Here is a 16,576-nt window from a genome sequence, read left to right on the forward strand (position 1 = left end):
TGGGTGGCGAGTCAGCCCAGCTGCAGCACTGGAGGTGTTGAGTCAGCACAGTTGGACTGATTGTCTGCCCTCTGCCCGATCAAAGCACTAGGGGTGGGAAATCAGCCCAGATGGACTGACTCTCTGCCTCCCGCCCAATTGCAGTGCTGGGGAGGGAAACTGAAGCCGGGCTCAGTTCCCTTTCCCTGTGCTGCTACTGGCTTCCTGCAGCCCAGCAGCTGGAGGTGCATAGAGCCAGTGCCATGCTCCTGGCTGCTGCTGGGAGTGCAACCCTGGTTCTCCCCTGTCTCTCAGTACCTCGCTGCTGGCTTCAAAACTTGAAACATTTTGAAACTATCAAAATGTTTTGACTAGCATTGTTTTGTTTCAAGGTTGTTTTGAAGCCCTTCATTTTAATTCAATTTCACTGTTTCCAGCTTGAAACGAGTCGAAACAGAGTTGAATCAAAACAGCCAGGGAAATTTCTCACAGCCCTAGTAGCTTACAGTAATTTAGAAGCATATTTAATGGCTATCAGGCTGGTTTTGTTTGCTCAGGGCATTCTTTTGATACTTCTCTGACTTGTACCCCTCCACAAGCCTACACTCTCTACCCAATAAAGCTATGCATTGTAACAAGTTTGCAGTATATTTTTTTAGAGGGATTGGGCAAGCCTTTTTATTCTCTTGGCTTGGTTGACTAAGGGAGGCTGCTTTATGTGCTTCAGGTTAAAGGAAACACCCCAAGATCTCACAGGGTGTCAAGCGCCCTCAAGGCCTACAAGGGCTGTGTCTGCTGGGGGGAAGGGAGCACAGGGCCTGAGCAAAAAGCAGACCCCAGATAGTGATGGCAGTTCTCCCAGGCTTGGGAGAAATGGTTTTGCTTGTGAGACTGATCTGAATCTGGCCTGTGCACCTGTCTGGGGAAGAGAGATTTGCAGAGAGAGGGGATTTGGGTCCAGCAGAGAAACACCCAGTAGCTGGACAATGAAAGCTGGAGAACTAGAGTCACAGGATAACAAAAAACAAGGGCTGGATGGGACCTCAGAAGGTTCATAGATTACATAGACATTAGGGGCTGCAAGGGAGCGTGCAAGATCAAGTCCAGCCACCTGCCATAGGCAGGAAGTCTGCAGGAATTAAATGATCCCAGCAAGATAAACATCCAAACACCTTTTCAATGAGTCCAGAGTAGGTGCCTGCACCAGCTCCAGGAGGAGTCTGTTCCAGATCCTGGACACTCGGAGTGTGAAGTTTTTCCTTATGTTCAGTCTAAATTGGCCTTCTAGGAGTTTGTGGCCATTGGACCTTGTTATCTCTTGGAGAGCCCTGGTGAACAACTGTTCTCTCAGATCCTGATGCACTCCCCTTACGTACTTATTGGCTGCCACTAAATCCCCCTTAGCCTTCTCTTCTCCATGCTGAAGAGTCCATGGTCACATCTGGTCCAACCCCCTGCTCAAAGCAGGGCCATCCCCAACTAGATCATTCCAGCCAAGGCTCTGTCTATCTGGGTCTTGAAAACCTCAAAAGATGGAGACTCCAGGACCTCTCTGGGTAACCTGTTCCAGTGTTTTACTACCCTCCTAGTCAGAAAATTCTTTCTAATTTCTAACTTAAACTTCCCTTGCTGTAACTGGAAATTCAGAGCAGCAAGAAGGTCCTGTTTGTAATGCCAGGTGAGAACCCTTAACACAGCTTACCAGGGCTGTAAGGGTGGTGCCCCCTTCCTGGAAATGTCTGTATATAGATTAGGAAAATACCCAAAGCACGAATGGAAGCAGAATTACAGCTGTTGGGCTCAAACAAGGTTTCATAGTTTCATAGTTTCCTAGTAGCTAGGGTCAGGAGGGACCTGAACAGATCATCTAGCCTGACCCCCTGCCACAGGCAGGAATGAATGCTGGGTTCACAAGACCCCAGACAGGTGATCATCCAACCTCCTCTTGAATTTGCCCAAGGTAGGGGCGAGGACCACCTCCCTGGGGAGTTGGTTCCAGATTTTAGCCACCCTAACCTGTCTAGATCTAGTTGGATTCTGTCCTTCCCTTTCAGTGTGCCCATTTCTCCCCACATCTTTGTGTTAGTGAATTTGCAGCGTGCTTTCCACACCCACCTCCAAGTCACTGATAAAGATGTGGAACAGCACAGGACTGAGGACCAAGCCCTGGGGAACTCCACTGCCCACATCCCTCCAGGTCGAAAATGGCCCATCCACCACCACTCTCTGGGTGTGACCATTGAGCCAATTTACCACCCGTCTGACTGTGTAGGCATCCACCTCAACACCCACATGCAAGGACTTTGTGACCTGGTCCTAAAAGGAAACAAGGTTAGTCAGGCAGGATCTGCCTGCAATGAACCCATGTTGGTTGGTCTGAGCATTACCTCCCATGCTGGGCCCCCACAGATGTGCTTCTTGATAATTTTCTCAAAGCCCTTTCCAAGGACCAAGGTGAGACTAACTGGCCTGTAGTTACCCGGGTCCTCCTTTCTCCCCTTCTTGAAAATGAGGACCACACTGGCCATTTTCCAGTCCTCTGGGACCTGTCCTGAGCACCACAAGTGCTCATACAGCCGTGCCAGGGGCCCTGCTATGATCTCCATGAGTTCCCTCAGTCCCCTTGGATGAAGAGCATCCAGACCTGCTGATTTAAATTCATCCAGCCCCTCCAAAGTTTCTCTGACTAGATCATCCCTGACCCTAGGGATGGCATTGTGTCCCCTGAGCCTGTCTGTAATCCTAGTGAGGGAGTTGTTCCTGCTCAGAAATATGGAGGCAAAGAACTCACTGAACAGATCAGCTTTTTCCTTTGCTGCAATCACCAGTTTGCCAAGCCTGTTCTGTAGGGGCCCCATGTTACTGGTCCCTTCTTCTTATTCTCTATGTATTTGAAAGAGGACTTTTTGTTATCCTTAATTCTGGTCACCAGCCCTAGTTCCCTTTCTGCTGTGGCCTGCCTAACCACCTCCCTGCAATCACGAGCAACAGAGATGTAATCCTCCTTGGTGACTGTCCCATGCTTTCACTGATTGTATGTCACCTTTTTTGCCCTCAGGCCCTCCTGAATGCCTTTACTGAGCCAAGGGGGCTGTTTGCAGTCTTGCCCCCTTTGGTTCGCATTGGGACTGACTCCCTCTGAGCTCAGAGGATTGTTTCCTTAAGGAACAACCACCCGCCTTGGACTCCCATCTCAATGAGGCTCTGAGACCCCTATGTCTCTCTTACTAATCTCCTTAGCTCATTAAAGTTCGCCCTTCTGAAGTCAAGGACTTTTGTCTTACTCCTTGCATTCATCACCCTGCACCGGATAGTAAATTCCAGCAGATGATGATCACTAATGCCTAAGCTGTTGAGCACCTGGAGATCTCTCACCAGGTCATCACCTATGGCAAGGACCAAGTCCAGCAAGGCTTTTCCCCTGGTGGGATTATGTACCTCCTGGCTTAGGTAGAGGTTCTGTATGCAAGCTAAAAACCTACGTGAGCATTCAGACCTAGCTGATTAGTCCTCCCAGCAGATGTCTGGGTAGTTTAGGTCATGACAATTACACCCCTTGTCCTTACTGCCTCCATGAGCTGACCTGAAAATTCCCGGTCCAGCTCATCCCCTTGGTGATGTGGTCTGTAGTAGATGCCCTGGAATGATCCTCACCTGTCTCTTCTCCCAATGTTGCCAGGGCCTCGTACCTGTTCCCCAGTTGTACTGGGGGGCCTGACACTGCAGCAGCATGAGTAGCCCTGGCCCTGGTGATAACTGTCTGCCATACCACTGCATTGGATCCCTCTCAGAGTGCCTCTCCACTAGGTACTTGACCCTGCAGAGAATGGAAATACCCATTGATTTTATCCTCAGCAGCTCTGATTCCCCTCAGCCTGCTGACCTCCGCCTGGAGTTCCCTCACCTGCCCCTCCAGGGCCTGAAGGTGGGCACACGTGGGACAGGTGAGGGAACTCTCACTTCCCACTCTCCCCCAGGCCACAGAGGCCCTGCCAGGCAGTCCCCACAGACTGGGGGGAGGGTGACTCTAACCTCCCTGTGGGCTCCGTCTGGGTGGATGCCTCAGAGGAGCCTCAGGCAGACAGCACCACAGGGGCTGGGTCCCTGGCAGTCCTTCGTGTCCTTACCATTATTGTAGAGCAAAGTGTCTGCCTCTAGGCCTGTATGAGTCAGCAGCGTCCGATCCAGCTGCAGATCTGGCCACTTCGGATGGCAGTGATCTGATCCAGAGCTCCAAACTGGGTTTCTGCCTCAATCTGGCTGAAGCAGCTCCGAAGCTTCGGAGCTGCCTCAGAGGATCTGGCTATGGGGTATAATGGGGAATCAATGAAATATCTATAACTTTGTTGTTTCTTGTCCAATTTGGATGAAACTTGCAGGGATGGTAGCCTCTGCTGAGAACATGAAACTTGCCAGGGTTTAAGAAGATCAGTGCAGGGGTTTGGGGGAACTGCACCCCAAATTCTTGAAAGCCAAACTCATGTCATGGCTTTGTGTCACACCACAGGGGGGTGAAAACTGTTGGGATGGTGTATCCTGGTGAGGCCACAAAGTCTGCCAAGTTTCAAGAAGATCAGTGCAGGGGTTTGGGGGGAACTGTACCCCAAATTCTTGAAAGCAAAACTACTGTCACATCTATATGTTACAACACAGGGAGGTCAAGACTGCAGGGGTGGTAGCTCTTACTGAGGCCACAAAGCCTGCCAAGTTTCAAGAAGATCGTTGCAGGGGTTTGGGGGATACTGCAACTCTAGCTGTCGACAAGCAAAAAAACTCGTGCCATGGGTGACCCTGTGCGTGTTGGGGTGCAGCAGGGTGACAGCTGCAGGGATGGTGGCCCCTGCTGTGGCCATGATGCCTGCCAGCTGTCAAGGAGATTGGTGCAGGGGAGTTTTGGGGCTGTGCATCCCTAGCTGCTGAGGGAAAAACTCATGCTATGGGTGCTTGTGGGACTGACTGTCTCTGTTTTGGGGCAGTTGATTGTCTGCATTGATTCTGTCCTCTCCTTAGCCTGGTTTTGTAGGTGTTAATTAACGGCAATTAACTGGCTACATTAGCTAGGTCCTGTGTATTGTGCTGGTCCCTGTGTGAATCATGATTGATTGGTAACTGGTAACACAGTAGCTTAGCAGCCAGGCCTGCAGTAGTGTCTCCCCTCCCTGCCCCAAGACACACACAGTCAGTCCCACAAGCACCCGTGACACGAGTTTTGTCCGTCAGCAGCTAGAGGTGGGCCCCAGAACCCCCCTGCACCAATTTCCTCAACAGCTGTCAGGAGATGCTGGCCACAGCAGGGGCCACCACCCCTGCAGCTGTCACCCCCCCTGCGCCGTAATACACACAGTGTCATCCATGGCACAAGTTTTGCTTGTCTGCAGCTTAAGGGGAAGTTCCCCCCAAACCTCTGCACAGATCTTCTTGAAACTTGGCAGACTTTGTGGCCTCTGTAAGAGCTACCACCCCTGCAGTTTTGACCCCCCCCTCCCCCCGTGTTGTAACACATAGACATGACAGGAGTTTTGCTTTCAAGAATTTGGGGTGCATTTCTCCCCAAGCCCCTGCACCAATCTTATAGTTTCATAGTTTCATAGTAGCTAGGGTCAGGAGGGACCTGATCAGATCATCTAGCCTGACCTCCTGCCACAGGCAGGAATTAATGCTGGGTTCACAAGACCCCAGACAGGTGATCGTCCAACCTCCTCTTGAATTTGCCCAAGGTAGGGGCGAGGACGACTTATCTTCTTGAAACTTGACAAGTTTCATGCTCTCTGCAGAGTCTACTACTCCTGAAAATTTAATCAAAATCGGACAAAAAGAAGTTATAGAAATGTTATTGTTTCCCCATTATACCCTATAGCCAGATCTCTGAGGTGGCTCCAAAACACTGCAGAAGCTCCAAACCACTTTGGGAAGTCTAACGAGGCCAGTGCTTCAACCTGGACATCCTGCTTTGGGCCCCAAAGCATCCAAAACTTCTCCAGGTCCAAAGCTCTGTCCAAAGCCTCACACAGCCCTATCCACCTCTCTCCCCTGCTGAACCTCTGACCTGGCTCCTCTGGCTTGCCCACCTTGCACAAACACCTGTGCAAACACTGGTGCACCCTTACAGAGCTTGCCTATTTGTGCACTCTGTTTGTGCATGGCTCAGGAGCACGGCTCCCTGCTGCTCTTTGCTAAATGGGATCCGGGGCTTTCCCTCTGGATCCACTGCAGCTGCACCTGCCCCTCCCCCCTGCTTACCTTTCAGCTGTTGTTGCAGCCACTGCTGGTGTCGGTCTCAGGTGAGTGTGTCGAGGGCACACATGCACTTGCGGCACATGTGCGCCCACTTCTGCTCTCAGTCCCCAGGGCACAGGGTTTGTCTCCTACCTGCAGGGCATGAACAAACTGCCCCCAAACACACACAGGGAGCAAGTGCCACAGGCCTCATGCTAAACACAGGAGCATCTCAGCACCTCTGAGTACCTGAAGCTGAATGGGGGAGGCTTCTTCCTGTGGTTGGAGATTGAGGGAAGGCTGATTAGGCTTTTTTCCCCTCTTCCAGGGTGTGGATCAAGGGGTGGGTTTGGTCAGAGTCGGGTAGCAACCTCCCCCTGGTAGGGAGCTGTGCACAGGATTTTCCTGTGAACTGCACAGGAAAATCCTAGTAAGAATGCATCCCGCTTCTTCAGCAAGAAGAAGTGTCCTGGGGGAAATATCCTAAGTGCAATAACCCTTAAAGAGTTAAAGGATTTAGCTAGGTCTGGACAAGGTTGCTGACTGGGGAAGCAATGGGTTGCTACTCTGTTGTATTAGCCATGCAGTTTGAGCATTGGCACCTATGGAAAGTTGTGGCTCCACATCCAGCCAGCTCTCCATAGCACAGCCAGAAATTCTGCCAGGGATACAAGAAGATACCCAATGTGATGGACGGGAAGTAGTGACACTGAATGTGTCATCCAAAGGAAAACAAAAAGTAGCAGCTTCATAGTTGGCAAAGTTCAGACTTGTGGAAGGAAAACCCATGGGATTTCTAGTCCATCACCTTAACCATGCAGCCACAACTCCCAAAGTTAATGCACAGCTCACCGTTATTTCATGCTGTACATAAAAGGATTACATTAAGTTTCAATCTTTAGTTCTTGTTCAGGGTCTGAACAATTTCACAGAGAAAAAATAAAGACTCTTCCTCAGCATGAGACCTAGAGCAGCAGTGGACAAAATGCAGCCTACGGCCTGGATCTGGCCTACCACATGATTCTTTCCAGCCCATGGAGGGTCCTGTGGCCCTGCCTGGCTGACAGATGGGGGTGGTCCAAACCATGGCACATGTGGCCAGTCCCACCACCCCTGGGCACACCGTGGGGCTAGGGCAGTCACAGACTCAGTTTTCCTCTGCCCCAGTGGCAGCAACATTGACAGCAGCAGCCAGAAGGAGCACCCACTGCTGCTGCTACCTGACATGGCCCCAGTGCTTGGGCACCCCGACCCAGCCACCCCTCACTCACTGCTGGGGACACCAGATGGGGCAGCCAGGTAAAGAGATGGGCAGGATCTCCATGACTCTGGCCTCGGTCCCCCACAGACAGGGTGCACTCAGCCCAGCAGATGTGATGAAGCCATGTGTGAGCAGACAGTGTTACCTAGGCGTGAGATGGGTGGCCAGGGATAGGGCAAGGCAGGGGCCAGAACCACTATCACAGGGCAATGACAGCATGGGACCTGGGCGCAGGGCAGAGCTGTAAACCACTTCTGACACATCTCTGCCCAAAGAGCCAGTGCCCATGGCAGGGTCATGCAGGGAGCTGATCACAGCTCTGCACCACATCCTGGCCCTACTCTGCCCACCCAATGGCTGAGCCCGCCAGGCCTCCTGGGGTCCTTGGCCAGTCTCCATGTAGGTCCCACCAGTCTGCCCACTCTGTCTAGCATCCCCAGTGGTGGGTGTGGGATGGAGACACCCAGGCACCATAGCATCAATGGTCCTCTGTCACTCTGGGTTGGTCAGCACCATATCCTGCTCTGCCGCACAGGGCTGGGTCAACTCCACCCACCCTTCACTCCACATCTGGTCAGCACCTCCCCCCAAATCAGATCAGCAAGTAATACACATGCATTTTTGTGACATTGATATGCCATGAGTGCATGAGCATGTAGCATCAATTGTGTGACAATGTTTTCTAGGAAATGCAGAATGAAGCCCTGGGGCCTCGAGCTGGGGACTCACGCTCCCCTCTCTCTGACTGCAGGGAGACACTGAGAGGAGGCAAACTGGCCCAGAGAGCTTTACTCCTCTGGATTTCTCTCCTTTTCACCCCATGATCATCTCCCTCCTCTTCTTGGCTTCTTGAGGGCTCATATCAAGTGCCCCCGCCTCTGAACAAAGCCATGCACTTCAGCCAACAGGACAAGAGGTGCCGGCAGTGAGGCTACATGGCAGAGATCCTCCCTAATGTGCTGCGCAGCTGCAGACTGCATGCCAGAGCCTGGCAGCTCCACCACAGTGCTGTCCAGAACCGCCTCGTAAAGGCCTTCCCGGCCACAATCGGGGGGATCTCTGTGACCCACGCTGCCCAGGGCTGTGAAAACCAGATACACCCTGACATTGTCATCACCCATGAGGAGGCCAAGAAACTCATGATCATGGACATCAGTATCCCCTTTTAGAACTGGCACCAAGCTTTCACTGATGCCTGGGCATGCAAGCAGGAGAAGTACGCCCCACTGGATGATATCCTGAGGGGCCACAGCTATGACACAAAGGTCAATGCACTCATCATGGGAATGCTTGGAGCTTGGGACCCCAGCAACAAGAGCGTCCTGCGTGCCTGCTGTATCTCCTGCCGCTACGCCAAGCTGATGCGCCACCTCACGGTGTCTGACAGCGTCTGTCGGTCCCAATACTTCTACGTTGAGCACATCACAGGACATCACCAGTACACTGACCCCACCAGATCAACCACCGCCACTGTGCTGGACCCGGAGGGACCGCCTGAATCCCACTCTCCTCCTGATGGACTCTGAGAAGAATCTTCAATGATGGACCCCTCCATTCCACCCAAAGAAGACCCCTGCAATAAGACTCTATGGGCTGAGCAACTTCTTCAACCTACCCCCTCCACCATTGTGGACCATTGTACCAGTGTAGGGCTTGTGTTTACCTATCCTTTTTCTCTCTCAGCATCACAACCCCCCTCCCTCCCCTTGCCTCACCTCCTCCCTCAACCCCTGGGCTTATTTGGCTAACATTGTATTCTCTGTAACCTAGTTTTGTTCTCCCCCTCACCCACATCCCTCTTATGTTAGCCCCTTGCTTGGACATTCTGTATTTCCCTTATGGATTTGCCATTTTTTGGTTCATGAATCATAACATTTACTAATAAAATTAAATTGCTTCTCAGCCCTTTGGGTCAGATCAAGCATAGCCTATGCTTACCTAGGGGAAATGCTAAGATCACCATAGTGGCTTCCTAATGGCACCCAGGGAAGACCACTCTGCTGGCATGGGATAGTACCCGCATAGGTGATGCATAGTTAACCTTGGCTTTATGCCCTCTTTATGGAACTGGGAAACTCTTCCCTAGTTTCCTCCTAGGGCCTTATGGCTATTGGCAAGTAAAACTTAGGGGCATCCAAACCCAAAGCCTCCTGGCTTTGGCCTACAAGTAGGATGCCAGCCAATGGTTTTGGGACCATCTGAAGCCCCAGATGGGGTTGGAGGATGTTTGCTGGCAGCAGGGCCACTTATGGTTCTGGACCAACTCATGGATTTGGGATTGATTTGGCCAATTTGTCTAGGAATACAGACAATTAAAAAAAAAAATCTCCCTCTTCTTTCCCTGGGGCCAGGGAAGGATTCCTGCAAGAATCAATACAGAGAAAGGAAAAGGAACAGCCAAATGCCCAGATTGTGGCACAGACACTACCCATGTGGGCATCTGCTATGTTCACCCACCCCCTCTTCGGGCCCCACATTCCCAGATGCTTTTAATCACTGCAGGATCCCCTCAGTACCCACCCAGGGAAGGAGGGAGTCACATGGAAAGCAGGAGCTCACAAAGGGATTTGGGGTCCTTGTGGAAGCAAAGACAAAGAAACAACCACACCAAAGGTAGCTCAATCACTTCCCCATGGTTACATTTTTTCCTCTCTTTCCTAGTGCAGGCTGTTTCTTTCAGTTCTGGCCAGTGCTTATTGATCAGTCTGGACCACGAGATTGAAGAGCATCCAGAACCCTGGGCTTCTCTCTCTTTGGAGTGAACTGGAATGGAGGGAAAGTTCACCATTACTTTTTTTTTCCAAGGCCTCGATAGGAAGTTTATGCCATCAAGCCTGGGTGGTTCAGTGACAGAATTCCTCCTTGTCATGCAGAGACCTGGGTTTAATTCCCTGGGTTCAGTGCAGGTGCTGCAGGTAAATCCTTTGCATAGCTTGGCAGCCTAAAGTAGTCCTTGACAAAGGTGCCAAATTGTATCTTTCCCTCATCCCTTGAACTAAAAAAACAGATCTTCCAAAATGAAAATAGCAGAATAAGTCAGCCCATTATTGATTCCTTTTTCAAACTTCTACATTTATCTTATGATTCATATGCAGATGTACACACAACTAGCAGGGTTAATATTGTGTGGCACTATTAAAAAAAAATCTCATGGCACCCCAGAGTGCCCACTCACCCCGGCTCAGACTTACTCCTCTAGATTATTTCAACAGCATGGGGAGCATGCTACAAATACAAAGGTGGACAAAAGTGCAGCCTTCACCCCGTGTCTTACCTAGCAGTGAAAGTGAATAGGGCAAGAAAGAGAAACCCCATACATTTAATACCTCAATTGTATTTCAGTTTGCACAAAAAAGTGAGATGTCCATGGAGAAATGCATTTAGGAGAAAGAGTAGGGGAGAAAAAAATAAGAAGGAAGTCTAAAGGTGGATTCTGGCTGGGAAGGCCATCACCCCGGACATTAAATCCTGCATTTCAGTTCAAAATTGAGTGGAGCCACACTGCAGCTCTTTCTGTCCTGAATGACCTCTCCTTTGCCATGCTCTCCTATCACTGCCCTTTTCTATTTTCTAACCCCCCTTAACACTAGCTTGCCTTCCTTTGCTTTTTTTTTTTTTTTGTCTTCAGCAAAACTTTGAGGACTATTACAGAAAGGGTGATGACTCTGTAGCAGTCAGTAGGGACAGCTCTTTCCACATTTTCCCACATAAATTAGCACAAAGGGCCTTTTTATACAGAAATAAAATTACTCCTTGGCAAAGGGGAAGCTTTGCCCCATCCCTTCCTCCCCACCACAGCCACAGAGCACTCTTCACAGGGTAGATGAGAAACCCCGGGGAGTCCTTGTTGTCTGGACATGGACAGACATCACTGCAACGTCTAAAATTAAACCCTGTTGTGCAGCAAAGCCCTTGTCTGCACTCCCCCAGGCTGCCATCGGGAGCTGGTTCCCTCCACCCACTCTTGTTCTGTGCTCACTTCAGATCAAGGCACTGTGGTCTCCAGAGAGGGAAACTCAAGTCCATGCCCCAAAAGCAAAGAGTCTGGAAACAGGTTGGGACATGACCAGGGCCAACCCGGGGGGATGTTGTCATCTTGCCTATAGGCTTGGGGAGAGAAGGGACATTGGGACAAGTGTGCTGTAGGACTAGAGTGGAGAAGGTGTGATGTGGTGTGATGTAGGGACAGCAGGCTGATGAAGTGTGGGTCTTGGAGCTCAGCGTGGGGCTGGGCTGTGTGGCCGGAGGTGGGGTGGACAGCACACAACTCTGCCCCAGCTCACCCAAGCCAAGAGCCGCTGTGTTAGAAAGGGATGTATTTTGTAGCTGTGTTGGTCTGAGACAAAAAGAAATGCAAAAATCTAGAACTCTTGGTTCAGAAATGATAGCTTTCATTAGACCAACTTGGAAATTGCAAAAAAAAAAATCTTTTTTTCTGCAAGCTTTTGGGCTCAAAGGCCCTTCATTAGGTTCTGGGAAAATTAAACAAGGTAATATCCCCATAGGTAGGAAATAAACTTCATTTTTACATAGATGGAGCTGGAGATGGAAAATCTATCCCTTTGGGTCCATGAGAGCTTCTCTGTGGCAGTGACACTTTTGTAGCCAATTTTGGATTCTAAACTTCATTGCCAAACAACAAGAAAGATTTTCAAACCTCCCTGCTCACTATCAGACACCTCCAGGGAAGGAATCATACCTGATCTACACAACAAATGCAACTCAGAAGATCACCTTTACATGGGCACTGTGGCTTAGATGGTTAAAGCACCTGTCTCGTAAACAGGGGATCCTGGGTTCAAATCCCAGCAGTGCCTGTCTTCTCTCTTACTTTTCACCACAGTGCAGAGTCATGATTTGGCCAAAAGAAATCTCATGAGGTTCAACAAGGACAAGTACAAAGTGCTGCACTCAGGATAGAGTGATCCCATGCACTGGGACAGGCTCAGGTCTGACTGGCTGGGCAGCAGCTCTACAGAAAAGATGCCCAATCCTTCAATTTCCCTAGGAGCAGGTTGTGGCAGGCCAGTAGGGGGCAATTCTGAGTTGACCCACCCACCTCACTGCTCCCGACCACCTTCCAGGCTCCGAGTGCCTCCCTGGGGACGCCTCACGTTTGGCCGATCCCCTTCCTGGAGCACACCCGCTAGCCTGGGGGTTCCACTCCCACCACCCAGGGCTGGGCTTGATTCTGGCTCTGTGCACTCTGGGAAACACAGGCCTAGTAGCCCTCAAGGGTACTTGATTCACTTCAAGAATTTGGGGTGCTTCCCTCAGTCAGAAGCACAAGTAGTGGTCTCCCTTAGTCAGCCGAACCAAGGGGACCCCAAGGCATAATCTAGACCCACTCCCAATAAGTCTTCCACACTAAGTACAAAGGAGAACTTTATTGGTTACAAAGGGTAGGGTTAGAATAGGGTACAGGGTAAAGCAATATCAGAGAAATCCCATAGAGCAAACTCCCGTGGCTGGGTAGCCTTTGATCACATATCTGAGTTACTGCAAGCTAGATATCTAGTTAGATCTCAGGTAGCTTACTCATGAGTACCATCCAGAGGCTACTGGAGATTCCCTCTGGAGGCAGGGAGTTCCTTGACCATGAGTTTTGAGAAAGAGAGCAAGTTTCAGACGGTTCAGCTCTTCTCTCTCTCTGAGTCTTCCTCATGGCTGCTGCCCCCTCTTCCTGGGCAGTCCTTAACTTATATACCCCTTGTGACCTAATTTACCTGGTCCAATGGAGGCCAGCACCTGTTGGCTATCAGCCAACCAATTTGAAATGCATCACTAGTTGCTGGGCAGACTGGCAGTTCCTAGCTCCCCAGGGAGCAAACCCCTCACCCAGATATGTGATACCAGTCATGTAGGCAGAGGGAGCAGGTTTCCCCCCTCTCTCAGGAATGTATCAGGTTACCAGCTCAGGTTACCTAAAGAGATAGGGTAAGGTGTGTATCCTCTGCTGGGCCCATCCTAACCAAATTGTCACAAAGCAGAGTTTTGGGGAGAAACAGAGGTGGCCTTCTGCCACACAGGTGATTCTGGAAGGTGCCCAATCCTCCAATTTCTCTAGCTCACTCTGAATCCTAGCCCTACCCTTCAGCATATCTACTACTCCTCCACCACCTTAGCTTGGAGTCATCTGCAAACATGCTGAGGATTCACTCTGTGCCATCTTCCAGGATACTGATGAAGATATGAAACAAAACTGGCCCAAGGACCGACTCCTGGGGTACTCCACTTGGTACCAGCTGCCAACTAGACATCAATCCATTGATTACTACCCTCTGAGCCTGGTGCTCCAGCCAGTTTTCTATCCACCTTACAGTCCATTCATCCATCCCGTACTTCCTGTACTTTCATAGATTTCACAGATTTCTGGGCTTGGAAAGGAGGTGGTGCTCTCTCCTACCTTGAGGGTCTTCAAGAGGAGGCTGGATAGATATTTGGCTGGGGTGTTATGACCCCAGCACTCATTCCTACCTGGGGCAGGAGGTTGGACCTGATTATCTGTTTAGGTCCCTTCTGACCCTAAGCACTATGATACTATGCTTCTATGAAGGGAAATCTGTGAGAATGAGTTTGCTTGTGAGAACGCTGAGGGAGACCATGCCAAAACCCTTGCTAAAATCAAGGTACACCACATCCATTGGCCTTCCCACACCCACAGAGCCAGTCATCTCATCATAAAAGGCAATCAGGTTGGTCAGGCATGACTTGCCCTCAGTGAATCCATGCTGTCTGTACCTAATCACCTTTTTCTCCTCCAAGTGCTTAGACATGGATTCCTTGAGGATCTGCTCCATGATTTTTTTCCAGGGAGTTGAATCTAACTGGTCTGTAGTTCTCTGGATCCTGTTTCATAGTAGCTAGGGTAAGGAGGGACCTGAACAGATCATCTAGCCTGAACCCCTAGCCATGGGCAGGAATGAACGCTGCATTCACAAGACCCCAGACAGGTGATCATCTAAATTATTTTTTAATTTACCCAAGGTAGGGGCGAGAACCACTTCCCTGGGAAGTTGGCTCCAGATTTTGGCCACCCTAACTGTAAAATATTGCCTACCAGTTTAGTGATCTCTCAACCTAAACCTATTCTCCATCAGCTTATTACCATTGTTCCTCGTCACCCCAGGTGGTGCTGGGGAGAAAAGGGCTCTTCCTATTTGCTGTTGATCTCCCCTGATGAGCTTGTAGGCAGCCACCAGGTCCCCCCTCAGCCTCCTCTTGCTGAGGCTGAACAGGTTCAGGTTCCTCAGTCTCTCCTCATAGGACCTGTCCTGCTGCCCTCTCACCAGGCTGGCCAGATCTTTTTTAAAGTGTGGCGCCTGGTCCTGGACACAGTACTCCAACTGCAGCCTGACCAAAGTCGCATACAGCGGGAGGATCACCTCTCTCAACCGGCTTGAGATGCATCTTTGAACAAGGTCTGGCTGGCCTTGCTGGCTGTGGTCTGGCATTGGTGGCTCGTGTTCATCTTGGAGTCAATAATGACTTGCCTGGAGTCCTGCCTGACCAACCTGATTGCAGGTTGGTCAGGCAGGACCTTTGAGACGTCATTCTCCCCTTGTTCTCAGCCTTGGTGAGGCCGCAGCTGGAGTACTGCATCCAGTTTTGGGCTCCACAATTCAAAAAGGATGTGAAGAAGCTTGAGAGAGTCCAGAGAAGAGCCAAGCACATGATCAGAGGGCAGGAAAACAGACCTTATGACAACAGGCTGGAAAAGTGCAGGCTCAGGGGTCATCTGGTGACCATCTATAAGTTTATCGGGGTGACCACCAGTATCTGGGGGAAGGTTTGTTCACCAGAGTGCCCCAAGGGATGATAAGGTTGAACAGTTATAAATTACTGCAAGACCATTTCAGGCTTGACATAAGGAAGAATTTATTTACTGTCCGAGCCCCCAAAGGTATGGAATTGCCTGTCATCAGAGGTGGTTCAAGCACCCACATTGAACACCTTCAAGAGAAAATTGGATGCTTATCTTGCTGGGATCCTATGACCCCAGCTGACTTCCTGCCCTTCATGCGGGGGGCTGGACTCGATGATCTTCCGAGGTCCCTTCCAGCCCTAATGTCTATGAAATCTATGAAGCAGCACCTGGTCATGCAATAGTTGCAAAGCAGGGAAAATCACGTTTTCGGGCATGTCAGATCCATATTACAAATTTAAAATGATAAAAATGACCTTCATGGAAGAAATTTAGGAAGTAAAAATAAAACATGTCTGGGGTGTTTTAAATTAACCCACAAACCACCTAAAATGATAAAATCAGCTGATAACATGGATGCACAGACAAGACTTAGCTAGCTTAATGGCAATTTTTGTCATGCGAGCACAGGAAAAGTGTAACATGGTAACAGGAGAGGTGTAAAATGGAGAAGAGCCTAGTGACACTACTTCCTCTCCACCACATTGAGTCTTCCTTTTTTTTATTCCTTGCAGGATTTCTGGCTGAGCTATGGAGAGCTGGTGGGATGTGGAACCATAACTTTCCACAGGGTCCAACTCCCAAACGGCATGGATATTACAACAGATTAGCAGCCCATCACTTCCCCAATCAGCCACCTAGTTAAGCCCTTTACCTGTTTGTGAGGGTTATTGCACTTAGGATATTTTCCCCCAGAACACTTCCTGTTGCTGAAGAAGTGGGATGCATTCTTAGTAGGCATTTTATGTGCAGTTTAGCACAGGTCCCTACCAGGAGGACATTGCTACCTGCTTCTGACCAAACCCTCTCCTTGATCCACACCCTGGAAAAGGGAAAAAAGCCTACTCAAGCCCTCCATCACTCTACAACAGCTACTGCAGCCCCAGGAAGAAGCCTCTCCCATTCAGTTTCAGGCACTTGGAGGTGCTCCTGTGTTTAGCATGAGGCCTGTTGCACTTGCTCCCTGAGTGTATTCGGGTGTAGTTTGTTCATCTCCTGCAGGCAGGAGACAAACCCTGTGCCCTGCTTTGCAATGCTCCTTTCACAGAGCAATGCATAAACCAAACACAGCTGATAACAGCTGACCCACAGCCTTTCTCCAGCTTCTCAAAAAAAACCCTAACAGAAGGTGCACCATCTGCTTGTATGACATGCTGACCTACTGCACCCCTGGTGAGGGCACTGGCCTCGCTCTT

The 16,576-nt window shown here is 50.1% G+C and overlaps 1 non-coding gene and 1 pseudogene across 1 annotated transcript; both read left to right on the plus strand.

The window, feature by feature from the left end:
• The window catches only part of LOC102575564 (zinc finger protein 883-like), a 100,143-nt pseudogene that overhangs the window by 41,074 nt on the left and 42,493 nt on the right, over nt 1–16,576 (plus strand).
• On the plus strand, nt 12,200–12,273 carry TRNAT-CGU (transfer RNA threonine (anticodon CGU)). Its single transcript has one exon. It is a non-coding gene; the product is annotated as a tRNA-Thr (tRNA).

Source organism: Alligator mississippiensis, chromosome 2, assembly GCF_030867095.1.
Source record: "Alligator mississippiensis isolate rAllMis1 chromosome 2, rAllMis1, whole genome shotgun sequence".
Lineage (NCBI taxonomy): Eukaryota > Metazoa > Chordata > Crocodylia > Alligatoridae > Alligator > Alligator mississippiensis.